Here is a 22441-nt window from a genome sequence, read left to right on the forward strand (position 1 = left end):
GAGGAGAAGATCATTAGGCAAAGCCACTCATGAATTGAATATCTAATGAAGAGCAAGATCTAGAATATAGGTTATTAGGTTATGGTGCACAACTAGATCTGAATAAAGGATGAACCTGAGAGCTTGATGAAGGATAAGTTCTATTGATGGGTCAAGATCTTAAGGCTTGAAGAGAATTATATTTGTGTGGTTTTGATCTTTTATATGAATAACTAGCACATGTTGTAATCTGTAAATATGATGATTTGGGTATAACTGATGTTTGGAATTGTTGTAAAGTTTAAATCATCATTTACAGATCTGTACGCAGGTTCACTTTAGCAAATGCACATATACCTGTTGGTTCTGCATATCCAAACAACGTATACGCAGGTTTGCCTTGGGAAAACAGTGTATATACGAATGTTCGACATGCTGAAGTTGCGTTTACCTAATAAAATATGCTTTAATTACTTTTGTTTACTGTTGCAGTGTTCTGCATTCTAGCTTGGGTTCTGGTTATTGTTACTCTATTCTGGTTACAACATTCTGAGAAGTGATTAAGTTTTGGTTGTGCAAAGGAGATTGATTGATGTAGATATATTTGATGTTTGATTGATGATGTTGATGGATCCAGTCTGAAAATTTATGAAACGTGGTCCCTGGAAGAAAAGAGAAGTTTGTAGCCTTTTGTAGGTCAACACCTATGTACGAGTAAACACATCTGCTAGTACAAGAGCTAGGGGGTTGTAGCTCCCTTCCAGGAGAAGCTGGAGAACAAGAGAAGGTTGTAGCCTTCTGCAGGTTGAAGCCTACGTACTGGTATAAGACTACACCAATACAGAAAAATTGTAAAAAGAAGTTTCTTATTAAAACAAAATAGAGACGATTGCTGCAGGCAGTTTTCACCCACATTGGGTTTCCACCTTATATCTTGTGTTCTTGTGTGTGATTGTCTGCTCTATTTTTACTGCACCTGGTTACTGTTTATATGGTTCTGATGCATAGATTAAAGATCAACATATGATGAATTAACTAAATTATAAGTTTGCAGGGTATACGCTAGTTTCCTTTAATACAATTGCGTATATACGCAAGTTTCATTAACTGAAGTAGCGCATATGAATCTAATTGTGAAATGAAATATTATTGACTTAATAATACTAATTCACGCCCCTCTCAGTATTATTTCCAAAAAGCCATTTTGGAGATATTTTTGGTCCTACTACCTAGTGCAAGTTATGAAAGCTTAAATCCTTCACAAGGTGATGAGCACTAGTTATTCATGAGCCTTACTGATGAGATATCTCCCTCCCAGACTTGTGTAGTGAGTCAATGTATGCATTTATCAAGGACCAAGAATGTGTGAGAAAGTGACTTTGACCCTTACAATCCGAGAAGAAGGCTTAAGAACTTAACAAAGCATCAACCAACCATGAATTCACTATGGAATGATAGATCATAAGATCCTCCATAGGCTGAAAAATTCAAGAGAAGGAAAATTTTTGGAGGGTGTTGATCGTAGCATCAACACTTCTCCAAATAAGGTAATATTTCCTTCAGTTTTTCTTTACCCCTTGTAACTATATTAAGCATGAGTTTGTGTAGATTACCATTTCCTTCTCACATTTGTTCCAACTTTTCGAGGGTTCTAACATACTTCTCGGCCATTTCAGGTTTGACCCTTCTCTCTAAAACCTTAGATGCAACTATCTTGATGAGGTTTTTCTCTTTCTTGAAGTTCTTACTCGACTTGCAACTACCCAGGTTCTTATGTGAACTTTTATTTTAGTTCTAAGTTACTTGACCATGAGGCCAAGGCCCTTTTTATGGAATCACATGACTTAGGGTTTTATGTCAATAATTAAAACTTGTTCAATCGATCCCTTCATTTGTCTGAGCTCTTAAATAATTTGTGAAAACTTATGTGTATATTAAGTTCTGTATTAATTTGATGTTTGCATCTAGTCAGCCTTGGTAACTTTGTTTTTACAAGAAGACATTTATAAGAATTTTTCTTTAACATTTTACTTAGTGTTTTCTCTCTTCCTTCCATGGTTGCAATACTTATTTGCAGTCTTTATGTAGTGTACTATTTCGCCTTAACTCTGACCCAAAATCTTTTTTCAAGAAAAATATTCTTGGAACTAGATGTACATGGTGTTTCTTTAAAGATAGTGCCTGGAAATTTTGTTTAAGACTCTTTTGTTTATTTTATATATATATATATATATATATATATATATATTGTACTCTTTTATAGAAATATTGCCTATAATTATTCTTTGCATTCGACTTGCATGCTCGTGTTACTATTCATAATGTAGGGAAAATAACACAATTTGTTTTTTTTTGCTATAATTTATCTTAATATATGATGGACTATTTCCTTTATGTTCAAATGCATAAATTTTCTCTTAAGGTTTCTTATCAGTAAAATAGTAAACAAACTTTGTAATTTCCATGAGTGATTATATTTTTCTCCTCTATCTTTTCTATACTTTTATATGTATCTGATTGTTATTTGTATATTTTGTACACATATTTATATATAAGTAGATAAGGAGATAGTTTATTAATTACATGCTACCCTCTATTACGACATATTAGTCCAGAAGACTTGGTGGGACCTGTCATGGACATAATTTTTTTCTCTGAGACCTAACTATTTAGAGTCCAAGACTGTAACCCAACCAGGCAGGTGAACACTCAACCTATCTTCCAATTTCCTATGGTACTAACCTAGGATCAATCTTTATTAATTAACCTTTTAACATTCACAATTTATTGTATAGATACATATTTATTTTAAACAATTTCTCTAACTACACCACTCTCATTGTTTATAATAATGACCAAGAAACTAGTCTAGTAGGGTTAGTTAGAATATTTTGTCACCTTTTTATTAAAACCCTTACCTACATCCACATGTTTCCAGAACCTCTGGGATAAGAATTTTCCTTGTCCACCATAGAAAACCTCCAGGATTGCAATTACTCCTTATTCTGTTACAAGTTTGGAATACATAAACTGTACCCATTCATAGAACTATAGATTTCATAGTTACATTTTCATAATAAATACTTGAATACAATTTCAAATATATACTCTTCTTTCTCAGCCATCTTTATTATATAGTAATTTAAACTAAAAAAAATAAGGTACTTATCTAATCTCCTCCTAAGAATGTGTAAAGCGCTCTCACAATCCTCCCAACTGTAAGCTAGCTTCCACAACTAGCTAGCCCCAAATCGTACTCCTCTTTGTCGGAGAAACAATTCCAAGAAAATTTCCAAGTATTTTCTCCTAAACCCTTATAGTAATGCCCTCCCTTTTTTCTCTTGGGTTCAAACCAATCTTTCTCTCCCATTGGTTACACTTAGGAATGACCATATTTTTCTAGCACAATATTCCTATACATAGCCAACTTCATGACCTTTATCTCCAGTCATGCTTTTTTGTGGTATTTTCTTGTCCTTTCGAGCTGAATACAAATAAAAGGAGAAATTTTCCTTCTTTTGTCTTTCCCTCTTCTTGGGAATAACTAATTTGGATTGCATCATGACAGTTAGGAGTTAAGTTCCACATGGTATCCCTTAATAAATTCTCAAGAATGTTAACATAAATAATTTATTTTTTATTCATTAAAGTAAATATTTACATCAACTAGTCATCTCTAATCTTTTAACTTTTCCAGTCATAATTAGATAATTAAAGTCATGAATGACTACCCAAGGGTGTTACATCCCTTTTAGTTCCTTTTCATCTAGGACCATGATTACAACTCCTACTAACTCAAATGACTATGAGATAGGGTTGGAATTCCAAACCCAATTTTTGCAAAATCATAGGCTTCTGAATTGGATTCCTTTGCCTTCATCAATGGATTGATTTCAACTTCAGTTGGACATATACTTGACCAAAATCATTTTAAGTATTTGAATAATGATTTAGCTTAAAAGGAATCAAATCTCTTCAAATCAAGGTCATTAACCAAACAACTTATAAGGGAATAGGCCACTTATTCATTCTGCCTAATCGAGAAAATCTTGCATTTACTTTGAATAAGAGAAAAATGAATCTTCAAGCCATTTCCACTACACTGGAAGGAGCAACGCTATGATTGTTCTGTTAAGGAAATGATATCCTCATCAACTCTTATCATCTAGATATTCAATCATGCATAATATACACATAAGTTACTATTTTATAATATCCCAAGGAATTTTTGTAGGCTTCCCAAAAATTAGGGGTAAATGAACAAGATTAGGCATTTATTGTAGCCTATTCAAGGTTCCCAATGAAGGAAAAATAGATAAATCCCTTTCATCCTAATAAGTTATTATCCAGTTGATTCCATTAGAGTTCACATCATTCATATTCATCTACAAACATTGTACAATCCTAATTAGGCCTTCCTAACATCAATATAGTTTTCATTTGTTATTAGAGAACTTTTTATCTTTAAGGTCAGATGTTCAGTGAAGACTCTTTCTGTTGAGTCTTCAATCTACGATTAAGGCCCCTTTTACTCAAGCTTTTGTGGTTTCTTTATCAATGAAACCTATGCTCATAGGAAAAATAATTAAGGCATCCATTGCATACTAGGAGCTAACCTAGACCTCATGCAATTTACCCAATTATGTAGCAATTAACCTACTTAGAAAGTCCTTGCAAGCATGTATAACTACAAAGAGTGCATGGAAACACATGTACTCAAAAATACACACAAAATTTGACATAAATACTCTTTGAAGGCATTTCAAAATGAAAACCATGGTTTTCTACCATGGTTGTAGACCTCCAACGTTCCTTTAAACCATCAACCACATTACCCATTATCTCTTAACAGTGGGTCAACCCCGACCTACTGCCATAACTCCATAAGAGTAAAGGCTCTCCTCATGCCAAATTTGGACATATAATATGATAGACATATAATCCAATACCATTTAGGTAAAAGGCCTTACTCTTGTATACCCGTTTAACCAAATCTCCCTCCAAGGTCCAACATTTCCCTGGGTGAGGGAGGAGAAAATTTCCGTATAATTAATTTGGAAACCCTACCAATTTCCCCTCTAACCTCTAGCATCACTCAAGATGAATATGAGAAATATGGCAAATCAACTCCCCCTCCAAGATCCAGACTCAACTGAGATGAACATGGAGAATTGGTTATCTATTTCCAATGTTGAATTGACAATAATTTACTAGTAACTACATTAAATCACTATCTAAGGTGACATGTTAAACATTAACTTAGGTAATAGGGTAATGACTAAGTCAGGGAACATGTTGTTGATGTTTTATATAGTAGCAGAATGTATTTCCTTCCAGACAACAATGTATAATATATATTATATTATGCTATGTATAACAATATATATTTATATATAACATAAGATATAAATTTAAATAATCAATAATTAATTAATAACAATAAAACAAAAAGAAATGTCTTTTACATGTCTATTAATGAAAAGATACCTGACTATGTAAATATATCGGGTCCCTCAATTGTAATCATACATCAATAAATATATTATATATCTTATATCAATCTAATAAACTTTACTCAATCGTAAGAACAAAAAATTAATATTGGGAAATTTTCAAGTGTATAATTATTGATCATAAGGCAATAATTACCAAGTTATGAAAATAAGAAAGAATAGAGTGATCATTTCCATAGTTGTTCATATTTGTACATCATTTTTTTATAGAACTATGTATAGGAGTATTATCCTATCTGACGTTTGGGTGTACACTCCACCCATCATCAGGGACAGAGAGTAGAATGATGACAATCGAGTGCTCTTGAGCCTTTAATAGATAAGAAGTCAATTCACCATTAGGGGGGAATTAATAATTTAGTCAATGTAGTTGTTAATGGTCAAGTCAAAGGTCAAATATTTCAAAAGAAATAAAGAATAAAAGGGATTTAAAATAATTAAAATATCTTCTCCTCATTTCCTTTCTTAGGAAAAATCCCACCTTCTCCAAGCCTTAAAATCTAGTGGCTATACCTCATCTTAAATATGTAAATACTTTCATGATGTCTCCAATCCCAAACCCCCTCGTCTATTTCCCCCTCTCCTCTATTAGTCCATGTCTCTCTTACCTATATTAAAGGGACCACTGACCTCATTTCTAAAATCTCCTTGAAAAGGAACATTAAAACCATCTTTAGACCTCAAAAGAATTGAAGTCGATGTTTCGGTCAACCAAAGACAAGTCTGGCCCCATGTTATGTTCAAGGTTTTACTGAGTTCCCTGTTCATGTGGGTCTTCTTATATTGGTCAAGAAAGTCATCCCTTCAAAGCTTGCCTGAATGAGCATATAGTTGATACCAACCATCTATGTTTATCAAAGTCAGCCATCGTTGAACACTCATTTGATTTGAAACACCTTATTTGTTTTGATCAATACAAAATATTATCCCCTGTTCCTTTTTGCAACACTCGTGTCATCAGAAAAGCTCTCGAAATCAAGAGGAACCCAATAATTTCAATAGAGAAGATGGATTTAAATTGAGCCAATCCTATAAACCTATTATCCATCAACTTCCTCATTAAATTAATTCTCGATGATTCATTTTTCTTGATCTTGGTTTATTCCCCTTCTTACTAATCTTGATTATCGTGTCCTTTCCAATTTTATCTAGCATCAACCTTTTTCTATTTTGGTATTCACCCTTATTCAAGAAAAAAAATGATCCTCATTTTGTTTGATTCCTTTTTGTCTCATTAATCCTTAGAACCTAAAAAAAGATTCCTTTGTTGCCCCCCATTTTTCATTCTTCCTTTATTTTAACTATTAAATTATTTTAAATATTTTTTTATTTTTTATTTCTTTTGAAATATTTGGCCTTTGACTTGAACTTTAATGACTACATTGATTAAATTATTAATCCCCCCCTAATGACTAATTGTTTTCTATTAAAGGCTCATTAGTACTCAGTTGTCATCATTCTACTCTCTAGTCCCTGATGATGGGTGGAGTGTCCACCCAAAACATTAGACAAGATAATAACGCTATATCCAATTCTATTTGAAAATATTCTACAAATAAGAAAGAATTCAACATGATATCAGAGAAATAAGATCTTTCAAGGAAAAATACGTGTTAAATTTTTGGGTTGTTACTATCTTTTATGTAACAACATAAATTTTTACTCCTACCTAACTTTATGCAAATTCCATAAATTATGGTGGTAAGTAATTCATGGTAATTTTTTTAAATCACCATAATACAAAGAATGAACTACAATTTATGTTTTACTTATCTTAAATTTATGCAAACAATTGCATAAATTATGGAGGAACAATTTACCATAGTCAAAGACTATGTGGGTGGATTGTAGCCTAATTCTAGTGGATTAAAATACATTTTTAATATAAGGAGATATTTAACCTCATAGCACCAATGAGTAAATGGTTAAAGAATATGTTTGGGGTGAATAACGACATAGATCCACTAGTGTTAATAGGAAACTAACAAAGGAGATTTAAAGGGCATCTTATAGTATTATCTCAAGATGAAGTCTGGACCATGCTTGTGCCACTTGAAGATGGATAAATTGGTAGCTTGGCTAAGAGGATGTATTCCTGATTACTTTATATCATAGAATAGGGTTGAACTAAGCTCTAGAAAGTAGAGTAGTAGGAACAAGATAAGGACTCACATTTAGGCTTTGTTGGACAGTTTCAGGAGCAAAGTTGAAAGTTACTCTAGAGCCAAAGGGAGTCAAGGAAAAAGGTTTCCAGTGATGTGATTCATAAGGTGTCGATGAAAGTTAGAATTATTAGGGTTTGTAAGCCCTAGAAGACTAGAAGTCTAGGATAAGAAAGCCTTATGATTTTTTGATAAAACCTTAGAGATAGACCTAGATCGATGTTTCCGCTTAAAGAAGAAACCATATCTCATGCTTGAAAATAAAGGAAAGAAACATGTTGATGATGAGGATAAGGATGAACATTTCTAGCTTGATGAGATTGAAATGCTTCCTGCAAGAAGGAAATGATCAAGAGGGAATTGAAAATTCCCTACAATTCTCAGATTAAAAGGACCTCCCAATGAGGGTTGCAATTGTGAAGGCTACCAAGGATATAGCAGTAGATGGAAGCATTGGGAAGAAAAAAACAAATTTTATGACAAGAGGATTCTCTTAGGGTGGAGCACAAACTTAAATATAGAGTTTGTGTTCAAGAGGGAGATGGAACAAGACATTTAGAACCATGCTAGATGTTTGCAAGAATGTGATCAAGGCTAAGAGGATCTTGTCAGATTCAATCAAATACCACACCACAGGAAATGTTTGAAGAAACCAAAGGAAATTTTTGATGCCTTATTAAGATTATATTAAAGAAAGAATACAAGAAGGAAGCTGACTATAAGGCATCAACTCAGAAATGTAGATGGCATATTTCTTATAGGGGATGAGAAGATCATAGATGGGTGCAAGAAGGCGTTCACTTTAGAGTTAAAAATAAAGGATATAGATTTAGTGCATTATTTCATGGGATTAGAAGTGTGGTAGATACCATATTGTTGAAAATGGAAACAAAAAATGTTAAAAATAACATCTAGAAATTCCAATTTAAATTGTCCTTGAATAAATTGTCAATTAAATTGTAATTCTATTCTCATAGCTACTTGTAATACTTAATTATGTTAAATTGACTTAATTGACTTAGGAAATTCGAGTTGGAAGTCTATCTAGATTCATGTAGAGTGATCCCTAAATTTTAGGGGCCCAGGTTGTGTTCTTTTGAGTTGTAATTAGATAACTCAGTCTAACTGAGTTATAGTCAGTTAAACTAGTTCTAACTGTTAGAGGAACTAGTAGAGGTCTAGTAGTGGCATAGTGCACCAGTTCATCACTAGTACCATACTAGTTAACTCAAGATTCACTCATAAATAACTCATGCATGTCAGTTCAGAGGAAGACCTCGTTGAGATTAAAGTGCAAGGACAATTTATGATCAGTTGTATGATTTTCCGAGTTGTACAGATAATGCATGCAATTAGTTGAGGACCTAAGTTTGGATTGCACAGTTTTGGAAGAAGGATTTCCCAATTAAATGTGGGCTAATTCCTCTAGAAATTGTGCAAGGAAGTAGGGGCTTGGAAGGCAGAAAAATAGGCTAAGTGTTGGCTTGAGCTAGCTTGTGAGAAAAGAGTTAGATTATACTTGTGCAAGAGTTGTTCAGGAGGAACAAGCATTGTATTTCATTCTCAGGTCTTCTGCTTAATGCAATATAGATAGTCAAGGTTTTGAGCAGCTTCTTTCCCCAGATAAATATTGTGTTATATGCCATTGATATTCTTCCTCTTTTTTATTATTGTTTTCATCGATATAGTTTGGCTTCCGCTGAAGAGTAGAGTAGATTCTTATCTTGTGTTTTAGTATATCACATGAGCTGTTGAATCTAAAGTAAAAATCTACACATATGAGATCTTCCTTAACCAAGATAAGTTTACAATTGAGATCCTACAAAGATTCGGGATGATGGACTACAAGTCCATGGCCATACCTATGGTCATGAATCTAAAGTTCTTGAGTGATTCTTCTTCAAATTTGGTTGATTTGACAATGTACAAACAGTTGATTGAATCCTTGATGTACTTCATTAATACCAGGCTAGATATATGCTTTACAGTGAACACATTGAGTTAGTACACGGTTGAGCCTAGAGATGTACATTTGGTAGCAACAAAGCATGCATTTAGGTACGTGTATGGTATAGTTGGATATGGACTCATATATGTCTCAGACAATGAAGTAAAGCTGGAAGATTATACAGACTTTGACTAGATAAGGAGTATCGTAGACAATATGTTGCTTCAGTTTGGGATATGTTTGATCTCATGGTTTAGTAGAAAATGATTGTCAATGGAACTTAGTACAACAAAGATAGAATATATAACAACCAATGATACAAGATATGAAGTAATGTAAATTCATAAATTACTTGCAAGATTATTTGATCTAGAGTTAAAGCCAAATTTGATATACTGCGATAATCAAATTTGTGTGAAGATTTTAGAGAATCGAATCTTTCACGAAAAGTAAAAGAATATAGAGATAAAATACCATTTCATTGAAGACATGGTATTGTTAGGATATTCCGACACATAGGAAATAGTTAAGAACAACTTGGTGTAGACAGTATTGTCAGAATGACATCTAGAAAAGCCAGATTCTAAAAGAAAGTTATCCATTTTGGCATACCAAGCTCGAGGAGCTTGCTTGAGACCATAAAGGGATTTCTTAAGCCGACATACAAGGCTGGAGTCTGTTTTTATAAAGCCAATAGGTTGTCCCATATATATTTCTTCATGCAAGTCCCCATGCAAGAAGGCGGATTTAACATCCATCTGATGGACTTCCCATTTGAATGAGGCAGCAAGGGAAAGAACAAGGCAGATAGAGTTCACTTTGGTAACAGGGGAGAAGGTTTCAGTGTAGTCAATGCCTTCAACCTGTGAAAAACCTTTAGCAACAATATGAGCTTTATGTTTATCAACTTTCCCATCTGGTCCATACTTGGTTCTGTAAACCCATTTGCATCTAACAAGTTTTCGTCCCTTTGGTAGAGGAACAAGATCCCATGTATCATTTGCGAACAATGAATGATATTCTTCATTCATAGCTGCTTCCCAATCTGGATGGCCTGAAGCTTCTGCAAAGGTGTCAGGATCATAATTTACTGGAGCTTGAGCCAGTAAAGAAGAGGCTCTGTCAAATTGAGAACGTGTGCGTCGCTGATCTGTAGGATCACCGACAAGATCACCTGCTGCATCTCGAGTAGCACGAACCCATTTTGGAAGCTGAGGAGCTGAAGGAGGATCCTGAGATGGTGGGGGAGGATTGTCATCCTCACTTTCATCATCTGAAGAAGAAATTTTTTCAAAAGTAGAAGAGATAGGGAGAGGTGGCACATCTGCCGGACTAGGCTCGCAGGCCGATATATTTTTGTCAAATTTTACATCTCTTCTAATGATAACATGTTTGGACTTAAATGGAATAGGTCTATAGCCTTTAACATCTTCAGAATATCCAACAAAAGTACATTTTTCACTCTTAGGTTCTAAAGCCTTATGCTTTTCATCTTGAATATGGGCCCACGCTTCACTTCCAAAAACGCGAAAGTGACTTACATCTGGTTTGATTGAGCTCCATGCTTCTTCTGGAGTTGATGCTATCTTATACTGTCAACTTGTAGGAAAACTTTTGTATCTAACCCATACTCGTCCTGACCTTTCCTTTGCTGTTGGCCTTGTTGCTCGGTTTATGCAAAACCCACGTGAAAGTCATTGGAAAGCAGCTAAAAGAATACTTCGTTATGTTCGAGGTACAGTTCAGTTTGGGATTCATTACAGTGCCGAAGCAGCTCCTCTATTGGTTGGTTTCACAGATTTTGATTGGGCTGGTGACCCTGATGATCGGAAGTCTACTGCCGGTTATGTGTTCACTCTTGGTTCAGGACCTATTACATGGGCTTGCAAGAAACAAGGTGCCATTTCTCTTTCATCAGCAGAAGCAGAGTATCGTGGTGCTGTAGAAGCTAGTAAGGAAGCCTTGTGGCTTCGTCAGATCCTGTCAGAGTTTGGCTTTCAGCATCAACATCCGACTACACTTTGGTGTGATAATCAAAGTGCCATTCAACTATGCAAAGATCCAGTCCAACATCAACACAACAAACACATTGAACTGCACATACACCTCATCAGAAAGCTCATTCACGACCATGTTCTTGAAGTGCAATATTGTTCAACAGATGATAAAATTGCAGAAAACTTCACAAAGGCTCTCACAGAGGCGAAGTTCACTAAACTTCGATTTATGGTTGGAGTTCAGGAAGTTGTCACTAAGGGGGGATAGGCTCTAGTGCCTCCTTCCTTCTCCTATTGTGTCATATTTGTAAATCCTTCAATCCTATTCCAAGTTGTTCTTAAGGGGGGATGTTAGGATATTCCGACACATAGGAAATAGTTAAGTACAACTTGGTCTAGTATAGAGTTAGGTAAAGTGTGTTTCTTTACCTTGTACATTTTCTAACTTACAATCCGATGGTCACGATATGTAGTGATCCGATGGTTCATTCTCTCCTCGGTATTACCGACACTTGATCCGTGGCTTGACACCCGATTGGTCCATGATTTCTATTTAAAGCGCATGGAGGGTCATTTGTAGGGTAATCTGTCTATGAGAGAAGCATATGTAAATTTTCATTCTTTTATTAATAAATTGCCTGAAGTGGCCGCGTTGGCTCAGGCCGTGGACTGTTTTCCTCTTTGAGGGTTTTAACCACGTCAAAAATACTGGTGTATTGATCTGCGATCTGGTTGTGAGCGGTGTCCTTTGGTGTTCTGTCTGAGGAACTTACCTTGTAAATTCCTACAGGTATAGATAGGATCAATGGAACTCCCGTACATATCCACAGATGAGCAAACAACAAACATTCTCACCAAGCTTCTACCTAAAACAAAGTTTGAATACTTTCGAGACAAGCTTGGTGTGATGCATAATGTCCACCCTCGTTAGGAGGGAGTTGTGATGTTTCTCCTACAACAGGAAGATACTTTCCCTCTGGCCAAATTTTTCCCAAATCAATCATGTGAAGTGATTGAGGAAGTAATGAGTATCCTAGTACAATTCTTGCCTACGCCATGTGAAGTGGTTACATGCGATTGGGACTATTAGGAGAGGAGAAACATAATAAATACTTGCTACATACTCATGATACTATGGTGGTATTCCTTCCCCTACCATGTGAAGTGGTTGGGTGTGATTGATACTATTAGAGGAAAACATCATGGAAGAATACCTTCCTTGCTAAGAGGGAGTGTTGCTATTTTATATAGCAGCGGAAGGTAATCCCTTATGAATAATAATGTATAATATATATTATATTATGTACAAAAATATATGTTTATATAGTATATTATATGTATAATATAATATATAAATATAAATAATCAATAATTAATTAATAATAATAAAAAAGAAAATATATATCTTATTGAAAAGGCATGTCTATTAATGAAAATACAATTGAGGGCCCCGATATATATATATATATATAGGCCCTCAATTGTAATCATACATCAATAAATATCTTATATATCTTTTTTAAAGGTGGTTCATAGACATTGGGTGGCCACTACATCCATGGGAAAATCCAGGCAGATCAACCGGAAGGGATCTACCTGTTGGCCAAACAAGCAGGGCCTAACCCAAAGGTATTGAGGAGTTTTGACCCCGTGAAATTGTGGAGTAGGAAGATTCTCTCTGTGGACAAAGACAATCCATCTAGTCCATGGGAGAGGGTCTAGCCACAAACAAGACAATCTAATATAAGTTTCCTTAGATCGAGCAAGGATAAGATCCTACCTCTTGTATCACTAATCCTTGTTTAATGAAGTCCTTGTGCCTTTGCTCTAGTGATTAGCTCCTTAGTTTCAAACAAGTACCTGAAACAATAAGACAAGAAACCAAAGCGCACATGATAGCATACAAAATATTCAATCTACTTAAGAGGCTAAGGAGTCTTAAGCTACCAACTAACATATGCAATTGATATAGGAAACAAAATATTGGTTGTTTTATTAATAAGACAAAAAGGAAAGTACAAATTCCACCTTAGTGTTGCAGGTCTCCATCGACATGTCTGTGTTCCAACACCACTATTAGCATCTCATGATTCACCCTAAAAATAATGGAAGTTCAAGGCTTCTTCCTCTTTGCCCCAAACCAAACACTACACGCTTATTCTCCTTTCACAAACACAAACTAGAAGGCTAAGGTTCTCAAGATGGCTATCGAGATTTTCAGATTATTCCAACCCTTTCATTAGCTAGCTAAAGTTGGAAAATGAGGAGTTTATATAGCTTTGATAGAGGGTAAATGGATCATCTTATGATGGGAGAGGCCTTATCTCGTTTGGTTTGTTCCATTTTAATAGGGGAAAGGAGCCCAAACAGTTTCTCTCGGCTCTATTTTGCTCACCCATTTACCAGACTTCCATTCATGAAGCTTCTAGACCTGGAAGCTTTGACTCCATTTTTAAAACTTTCCAAAAGAGGGTTAGCATAGGTCATGAATGGATTACCAACATCATTCGGCACTAGGCCTAGTGTTAGACTTTGCAAATCGGCATAGGGAAGAAACTGAGTGCTAGCGACGGTCTTGAAAACTGAGTTTGAAGGAATATTCTTAGGAAATGTTGTAAGAGGGAAATGTTTTGCAGATGAAGAGGGATGTAGGGACATGTTCTTCATGGCATGGAAACACATGAGGGTCACTGTAGAGGTCCTCCAGGATCGAGGAACGGGGAGTACAAGGTTAGTGACAAAATGTTGTGTAACAGACCTCTCAACTGGCAAGGTACTTAACAATGAGAACTCGACCAACTGAGCTAACCCTTGCGGATATCTTATATATCTTATATCAATCTAATAATTTTTACTCAATCATAAAAACGAAAAATTAAAATTGAGAATTTTTTAGGTGTGTAATCATTGATCATAAGACAATAATTACTAAGATCTAAAAATAATAAAGAATTCAACGCATGTTTAATGATTGTCTTAATCACAGGGATTTGATGGCCATATTGAACTTGCAACTCAACTCCAAATCCATATATTCAACTTTCAGCAAAAAAATGAGCAAAAGATTCGACCACTAGGTACCCATAAACAACCCCAAGTATAAGGTACCTAGGTCTCCAGGAAATCATGGTTGAATGGTACAAATCTCCCTCCATTGTATTGGGATATGTGAATGATATGTGAAGGTTTTATCATTTACTAGGATTAGGAACCATTCCATTCTTCTACCCTCTCACTTTTCCCTTATGGAGTTCTTTGGCCCCATACTTTCTTTTTCAAGTGGTATGCAATTGTGATTTATTGTCATGTGTGTGATTACATTTTACAACATTAGTTTCATTGGTCTTAAAATAGATAATCATAGGCACACAAGCTACATAACAAATAAACAATTAAATATAGATGGACATACAATCCTAATTATCTAACTCACCAACATAATAATAAGTTGTATGAATACATAGAAGGGGTCATCCTAGGGATAAACGAATGAAGATGATAACTTTCTCTTAACCACCCGAGAAAAAGCTAATTGACAAGATAATTTTAATAACTGATAAAATTTCAATACTATAAAAACCACCATATTGTAAGATCATTTAAGACTTAGCTCAAAAATATATTTTACTCAAAATCCCCCCAAAAAAACTGAAATACAAACAACATCCCCAAATCCAATCATCATGTAAAGGGATCATCATGGTCATAAAAGAAGAAACCATCTTCTAGGTCACTATGGTCAGAAAAGAAGAAACCATCCTCTACGTAAATGTTTTTTTTGTGGCTATATTTGATCGTAACATGTTGCACATTGATGCATGAGCATCTCTTCAAATCCAACAAGACCTAGAAGGTCTTATCACATTTACTAAAGGGAGTGGGTTCCATAAGTTATGAATATAGGATTAGGAGGTTTCTTTTCTAAAAATATGTTGTATTAGTAATTTATTAGAGACATGACGAATTATTTCCTCATGACATGTAATTCATTATTTTAAGTGAGTAGTTGAGAGAATTAGAGATTCTAGGTTTAGATAAGAAATTTTCCAAGAACTAAGTGATTTGTGTTAGTGTCGGTATCTTCATCCCTCCATCAGAGATCAAATTCTCTTGTTGCATTGCATATTAGGTGTCTCACTCAGTCAGCTGCATTCCATTAGGAGCATGGATCATCTGACGGTTGTGGCTTGTTGTACATTTTCCCTCATGTCCTTTACCTGTTGGCTCATTTCCATTCATCAAGATCACCTGCAGTCACTTTTTGTCTTCAAATTTGCAAAAGTCTTGTTTAGGGTTTCAGTTTCATTAGGTCTAGGGTTTCATCAAAGAGGTCTTCAAAATGTCCAATAACAGCCAGCAGGCACTTGAGGAGGTTGAAAAAAGTTCCAGTATCAATAAATTTCACTCAGAAATGTATTTTTCCTCAAAACTCTGTTTTGAGGAAAAACAGAGTATTTTAGGTTTTATTTGTATAAATTCATGTATTTTCAAGTTCTTTCATATGTACATCACTTCAGTGGCAACCCTGGTCACCTTTCCAAGCATCAGTAGCTCCATCCTCTGCTAGGCAAACAAAGATCAAATCATTGAGTTCGTCAAAAAGCTCAAGTAAAGCAAACTGCTTAAAAACAAAGGTGAAAACAAAGTGACATTGCAAACATTATTAAAGTAGGTTTTTATGAAACAAAAATTAAAAGATCTCGTGTATAAATCATTTTACCAAATCAAAAGCTCATTTTCATTCCAAGAAGCAAGATTGAGCAAGTGGAAAGCCGTGTTGGGAAAGGGAAGCAAATCGCAGCAAAAAATACACAGTTTTGGAGGTGCGACGCACTAGGTGAGTGGCACGGCGCATAGGGTCGTGGTCTCCAGTGTTAATTTGAACTAGCACAGCGCACATAACAGGCGCAGCGCGTTGGGTTTGAGGCGCGGCGCATAGAGCTGCCAAGCCCGTTTCACTCCAAAACTCCCTCAAATTCCTAAAATCACTCAACTCTTCTAGTGTGCAAGTAAGTTAAGATCTCTTCCTTGCCAGTGAAGGAGTTTTTCATACAATTTATGGTGGTTATGTAAAAGAAAAATCAAACCCTACTTCCTTGCCATTTCTCAAGAAACTATTGCCTAGGGTTTGCATTGGTCATTTTAGCTGCCAAGTTCATTCTTCCACTCCTTCATTTTTCCACTTCTCCACTCATTTTCTCAGCCTATACCCCATTCCCTAACTCCCATATTCCCAAACTCATTTACCCCTATCCCCAATTCCCATTTTCCCAAATCCTAACCATAAATCCCCAAACCCTAATGGTTATTCTTAAAGCCTAAATATCACTCCCCAATCCCCTGTTTCCCAAACAAAACCCTGTCCTAACAGTCCCAAAATCCCTCATACTCCTTTCCCCCACAGTCCCTCATATATTTTTTCCCTTGGTGGCAGAAAATTAAAAACACCATAAATCTCCTACTACTCATCAAGAAAACACACCTACTAAGCAAAAATGGAGTCTGATCCTTCATATGACCGTGAGGAAGAGACACACAATGACTCTCCAATAGAAATACATGCACCAAGGAGACCTCATAAGGGTGGCAAACATATATGAGAGGAACCAACCACACTTGCTGAGCTGCAGGCCTGCCCTCTCGCTATCACATGCTTCCAACACCAATCCTGCTATGAGTTCTGTGAGATGGTTGCTAGAGTCCAGTATCATCATGAGTTGGCCCGATTGTTTGTGCTTCATTTACATAATGGTCAAGCCACTTTAGTTGGTGTAACATTCACTTTAACACCAGAGTCTATTTCTCTAGCAACTGGCATTCCTAATATTGGAGAGCAATGGAATAAGAGGCAGAAAATTGACAGGGAACATTATGAACCATACATCAAGCCCGGTTATTTGAGACAACTCAGCAGAGTGTTTCCCTTTCGGTACTTGAAAGATTCATATGCTCCTTTAATGAAACTGATAATGAAATATTTCAGCTGTGAGGGCCGGTTTTCTTGCCTATATGCCTATCATATCAGGTTGTTGATGCACTTTACCAGGGTGAGAATGATGAATCTCCCCTACTTCATGTGCCTAAATATTGAGAAGATGACCATCCTAGTACAACAAAAGACTCCTCGGCAGCAATTTAACAATATATATCATTTTGCTCTCATTAAGATTATGGTCATGCATTAGCTTGGTTTGCAGGGCATCACATGGGAGAATTTTATTTCTCGTGAGTTCTTCATAGCCCCTCAGGGACCTCCAGATACTTTTCATGAGGCAGGTGGACCTTCTCATCAGAAAGAGGGTCATGAGACACAGACCACTAGTGTGCCGGTGTTTGTCACCTATCAGAAGGGCACTAGATGGTTATTTGCAGCAGCAAAGCGAGTATTATCTCCACCCAGGGTGGAAGGGGTCTCACTTCCTTCATCAGCACAACAGGTTCAGGACAAGGGAAAAAGGCCATTACATGATGAGGGGCCTTCAGGTGAGCAGGAGACCGATTTCATTCTCATTGAGGGTGATGATACTAATTTGGGCCCACAATGCTCAAATCTCAAAGAAGTCATCAAAGAGCAACAGGCGGACATCAATGCTTTGTCCCTCAACTTGGAAAGAGCCGAGTGGATAATAAAGTACCTGGAGCAAAGAAACAAGCAGCTTGAGGATCAGCAAGTGATTATGGAGTTGCAAAACATACGAGAAAACCGCCAAGCTGCCAAAAGAAGGAAGGTGAAGCTCACATCACTTGAGCAAGAAATCAATGCCGATCGAGAATCATGGCTTGAAAGAGCTAATATCCACTTGGAGAGGAGGTTGGAGAAAGCCATCAATGAGAAGAATATGTTGAGAAACATGGCATATCATTATTTGTCAAGGAATATGGTGTGCCAAGCTAAAATCAGGAGCTTGAAGGCAAAATTGAAGAAGAGATCGAGGAGGAAAAAAGCGCAAGATAAACTTCAGATCTTGGCTGAGGCTTCCTTGGCCCAACACAACACTTGATGGAGAGCACTCAGCCCAAATTTCAAAAAATTTGGGGCACTTTTTTCATTTTTGAAATTTTTGGGCTAAAACACAGAAATTTCTGCCCTATGCGCCGTGCCACCTGGAGTTCGCTTTTGATGGGAGCTTCCAAATGAAAAACTTAGCATTTTTGGATTTGGAATGAAAATATATGCTTTCCTACCAATGGCCAAGAAATTTTGACAGATTTTGAGCCCTTAAAAAGGTAAAAAACACTCAAAAAATGACCTTACTGCCCCTATTTTGACACACAGGAAGCAATGTTGGGAGAACTCAGTTTTGGAGGGGCAAATGGAGGCCAAATTCAAAAATTCCACATGGGTTGGAAAGTAGACAGGTAGAAATTTCCAAAAAGCACACTTGGAGAAAATTTGGACACTGGGAAGGCCTCCAAAAGTGGCTGTAAACAGGTGCTATGCATAGAGAATTCAGCACGGTGCATAGGGGAAATTTTGCTCAATTTGACCAAGTATACTTTGTTTTTGGCCTAGTTCTTTGATAATTTGACTTTTCTCTTTCTTGATGTCAAAATTATGATGTAATTTAATGTAAATTGATGGATCTTGATGTAATTATGTCAAATTTTCACTCATGGAGGTAGATTCATCCATAAGAAGTCAGTTTGCAACTGAATGAATCAGTTCCCTAGTTTTTAGAGGCATGTTGTTCCATTGCCTAATTTGTAGTTCTCAGTTTAAAATTAGTTGGAACAACTCCTAAACTCATGAGCTTGACCCATGGAGGCTAGGATGAGTGGTTATTTGCCTATATCTTATGTTTTTTCAGTCATTATATTGGGTGGACTCTTGAGAAATCTTGGAGCTTATTGTATACTCATTTCATCAATTTTGGTTGAGGAATAGACCAGTGGTTTGCAGTACTCAATGGGATTCATGTGGCATGTTGCTTTAATATTGTGTTTCCTCCTGTAAATTGTAAGTTCATATGTGTTTTATGTATGCCATTATCTCTCTTGTTTCTTCTTAACTAAAACAAACAAGGATAAAGGTAGAATCCATTGAAATTACAGTTCTCTACCTAGGGTTTGCTTAGTTATTGATGTTTTCAGTTGTTTGAAGAGGATCCTTAAGGTTTTCTTGCCCTCTTCAACTCCTTACCTGTCTAAACCTTTCCATTTCATTCAATTTGAAGTATCAAATCACTTTCCTACCTTGCCCCATTGAGACCCCTGCAAAACTGAGCCTCATTCCCAAGACCCAAAAACTGCCTTTCCATTTGAGCCAACAAAACATCATCAAATTCAATCAAGCCCTTTTGCACAAATACTTAGCCTAAAATCAGTCTTCATTCAAGTCATCTCAGGCCTCATTGGTCATTTTTGCTGAGATTGACAGGAGAGAGCCCTCTCCCGACCTGCTAGGGCTAGCTACCAGGTTAAGCTTGGTTTGATGTTACCCTAGATCCTACCTTTCTCAGCGTGAGGTAGATTTAGGCCCTAACAATTTGATCCACCTTTATTGGATCTCAAAAAACTATCATCTTGTATATAATTAATTTTTGTAAACAAATGAGTAGGACGATAAAAAAGGGGAGGGCCAAGAAAATGTATCTTTAGGCCAAAGGAGAGGTAGTAAGATTTTCGAGTTTGTAGAAATCATGTGCATATTTCAAATTAATGAAATTGATTTATTTCATTCTACAAATTTGAGGATTTAATATTATTGATGTCAAACTATGTGCCTGTAAAACTCAATTATTGTGGAGTTCTTCACTGCTGCAAGGAGAATCATGGGATGAAGGGGATCAAATTAGGCTTAAATTTTGACACAGTCTTGAATCTGATGTTGAAAGTCTGAAGTGTAAGTGTGATCCAAATTTCTAAGTTATGAAACTGATGATATAAATTCAATATTCGAAGCACTAGAGCCATGTAATTAGTTGCATAATAACTATGTACTTATTTTTGTTTGGTCGTACTGATCTTCATTAGAACAAAGCAAAAAGGGTTTGAACTATCGATTTGGGTCTGATTCGAAGTTTAACACTAAGTCTCTCAATTGCTGAAGTCGTGAAATTTTATGTTGAGGAAACCCTTCAATTGAAGTAATCCACAACTCTTCACTATTTGGCTTGATCAAGGTGTGTGTGGCTAAACTTATGATTGTATCCCCAGATGGGAAGTCCAGGGCTTGTCAGTGGCATCCAGGGTGGGACCCACATCGAAGATGCCACACAATGATTTGGCCTAAATCCTGATTCAGGATTTTCGAAAGAGTTGAAGCTCCAAGGGTGATTCAGGCCCTAGATCATCAAATCCATGAACAAACTTTAGATTTAAACCTTATTGGGTGCGTGACCCAATTACATCTAGTTATCTGACCCTATCGAGGAGTAGACATGTTGGGAACATCTAGATCATCTGGATTCTCTGGATATTGGATATTAGTGTTAGTACATCCAACCTTGGGAAGGTATTACATCTCTTGATCAATCCAAAAACTCAGACCTTTGAAAATTTAGATATAATGTGAAATCGTTTACCGACAGGGGTGATAGGCCTTAACACCCTTGGGGGTTAAGCCTCAGGTTTTGAATACGATCAAATGGAGTTTCAAGGTTAAACCCTAGTGCTAATGGCCAACAAAATTTGAGGTTCATGATTTAAATTGTAAAGAAATTTTAGGTTTCCACCTATGATTATATAAAGGAATTTGTCATTGGGTTGAGAGTGTTGTTAGCACTAATATTCAGTTCTAACATGAATAGATTAAAAACAAAAAATAAAGAGATCTAAATAAAAATGTTGAGAAAATCGATCTGAGGCTTTTTGAAAAGAAATATGTTCATTAAAGTCATTGACATCACACATCACAAATGCTATAAAAATACACCTTATCAATTATTCAAACTTTTAGTAATGGCATAAAAATACCACAAAATAAATGTCCACTAAAATATAAATTGTTAATAAAGGATGTGAATGAACTACCAATACCAATGTGAACAATATCCTTTTTCGATTTGTAATTTATAATTTAGTACGTGACAATTCACCTACTATAATATAAATAATTTAGTATTTGACAATTCACCTACTATGATTATATCATAGTAGTAAATTATCAAATCCATTTTTGGACCCATCTTTAAACAAAACTATGATTCTAAACATTTAAAATGGTTTTCAACATCACATATTTGATTTAATACGTTTTTTTTTTTAAATGGAACTAATGTCCACCCAATGGATTTTGACTGCACAAGGAAAGGTGTCGTCCTTACTTCAGACATGGACTAATAATGTCTTATCCCCAAAGAATACCGTAGTGAATCAAAGCCTCAGGAATGAATTTCTTCAATATCATCTAGCTTAAAATGGTTTGAAAAATAAAGTTATCATAGTAAAATTTAATTTTATTTCAGTGAAAAAATGCACTGGGGATTTTTTTGAAGATCATTTAGCTTAAAAGTGAATATCATTTCATAGAAAAATGTTTTGAAAATAAAGTTAACATAGTGAAATTTAATTACATTTCAATGAATTTTTTTAAGATCATTTAGCTTAAAAGTAATTGAAAAATGAAGTTATTATCAAGATATTAAATATAAGTTAATTATCATTTACATAATTTTATACCACACAAGCTTGTTAAGTAAGTTATCGAGAAGTTTAAGATAAGTTTAATAATAAAATCATTAATTTAATTTTTTTATATCATGTAAGTTTAAATTTATAGAGTGATAAGAAATTGAAAAAGGAAATCATGATCTTGTTTGCGAAGAAATCATTATTTTCAAAAAATATCTATATCAAGTAAATTTATAATATTGAGTTAGAGAGGGGGAGGGGGTATTTGGG

Source organism: Pinus tabuliformis, chromosome Q (genome assembly GCF_031772625.1).
Source record: "Pinus tabuliformis cultivar Carrire ecotype Pingquan chromosome Q, CPIR1, whole genome shotgun sequence".
In the NCBI taxonomy this organism is placed as follows: domain Eukaryota; kingdom Viridiplantae; phylum Streptophyta; class Pinopsida; order Pinales; family Pinaceae; genus Pinus; species Pinus tabuliformis.